We start from the raw sequence: 2,187 nt of genomic DNA, 5'->3' as shown, positions 1-2,187 counted from the left end.
TCATGAGAACCTCTTAATTATACACTAAGGGGCTGTTTGACGGTTGCTGAATGGTTTGGTGCAGAATGGTTAAGTGATCAGAATGGTTAAGTGCTGAATGAAATAATATTGTTTGGTAACTGTTCTCTGAATGACAACAAATGACCATTTTAACCCTCTATATAATTTAGTACTGAATGAAATATAGTTGTTTGACAGATATCTGAATAAAACAATTATTTTGCAAATATAACTACATATTTCATATTACTCCAAACAAACGTAACATTATTAGTTCAAAACAAGATTTCATATTATTCCAAACAAACATGATTTTTCAAATTCAGGAATAAACAAAAACATAACAATCAAATTCCAACATAATAGTTTTTGAATTATTCTTAATTTTACGGATTTAACATTCACTTGTTCGTAATCTGGTTACACAAATTAGCCATGTATTGATTGTTTTGAGTACCAAAAGGCCTTCCATTCCATCCATGTCATCTTCTCGATGTGGGTTTCGACACAGAAGACAAAATATTCAACGTTTTTGACCGAAAAACACCCAAATCCGCCATGGATGTCAACTGAGAACTCAAAATTCCGAAAGTTTCATTGGAGAAATCAGGTTATTTCATTGTACATGTCGAGTTCATCTCTTCCAAAAACGCAAAAACAGGTTTAAGGTACGAATTCTGTAAGCATTTTTAGGTAATAAAAACAGAAACTTCAATTTTTTCTCTAAACCCCATCTAACAAGAGAATGATGAATGTTCTCCATTGCAGCAACTGTAAATCTTGAAATTTCTTCTTGATTTCCAAAACATGAATTCTAAGCCATTTTTCCACCATGGGGCGTATGAAGCATGCAACCCTCTATCTCCCCTCCTGCTCGCCTCAATCCCCTTTCTATCTACACAGAAACCCTTTCAAAATTAAAAATCGAAATCAAAATTTAAAATTTCAAATACCAAAAATAGGATTTAGTGTTCTTCGATTCTTCCCAAGAAATCGGTGTTTCTAGCCTTTAATCGATAATTCTAGGGTTTACGTTGTGAATACAGACGGTGAAGAATACGTGGTGTTATCTTCGATTCGTCCTGGTACATTTGCAAATGTTGAATCATGTTGGGGGTACTCCCAGAGACATTTGCAGTGGCTCTGGAGTTGAATCATGTTGATGGAGACTTAAGATTTGCAACAGTTCATGACCTGCAACCGGTAAAAAACACAAATTTAAGAAAGGAGAAGAAGAAGAAGATAAACAGATAATGGTGATAGGAGGCGATGGAGGCGTGAGAGTGAAGGGTAAATAAGGAACAAAATGGATCTGAACCATTATGCAAACCCTTAGATGCTAAATCGTTAAGAGATAATTGTCACCATTAAGAGGTTCGATTTTTTATGTCAAACAACCCCAGCCTCTTACCGATTAAGAGATTCCCTCTTAATGTCACCATTAAGAGGCTACCAAACAGCCCCTAATTCATTCAACAACCGTCAAACAACCCATAAAAATGATCAAGGACCTAAATCCCTTTTTACACTTCACACTTTAGCTCCTATTTTCACAAAATCCTTATACATGAATTTATAAATACTAGAAGGGTACTCGCACAATGCAACGAGATACAAATCAATTTTAATATTTCTTTTTTTTATCTCAGTCGATATTATAATTAAGTGTTTTGTTATAACTCAATGATTATCCTAATTATATTTTAGCGTTTTTATATTTAAAATGAGATGTTTATCATGTATTTGATTATGTTTATCTGCAGTTAGTTACACAAATTCAAACATGAAGTTTTAATAAGTTGTACTTACGCACAAGTTACCTGTAATCTTGAATTTTAAGTAATATGCATCAATAAACAATACTTTATGCATAAAAAATGGTTTTTAAGAGTTTTTGTCAAATGCTTTATAATCCATACTATATTATAAAGCATTTGACAAAAACTTTTAAAAACATTTTTTATGCATAAAGTACTGCTTATTGATGCATATTACTTAAAATTCAAGATTACTGGTAACTTGTGCGTAAGTACAACTTATTAAAGCTTCATGTTTGAATTCGTGTAACTAACTGCAGATAAACATGATCAAATTTCGGATAAAGATCTTATTTTAAATATAATTTTTTTTAAACATAATTAGGATAATCATTAAGATATAACATAATTTTTATTTATTATCCTTATA

The sequence above is a fragment of the Cynara cardunculus genome (genome assembly GCF_001531365.2).
Source record: "Cynara cardunculus var. scolymus isolate 2C chromosome LG 15, CcrdV1, whole genome shotgun sequence".
Taxonomy (NCBI): domain Eukaryota; kingdom Viridiplantae; phylum Streptophyta; class Magnoliopsida; order Asterales; family Asteraceae; genus Cynara; species Cynara cardunculus.
The sequence above is the reverse complement of the archived record's forward strand: the minus strand, read 5'-3'. Positions refer to the sequence as shown.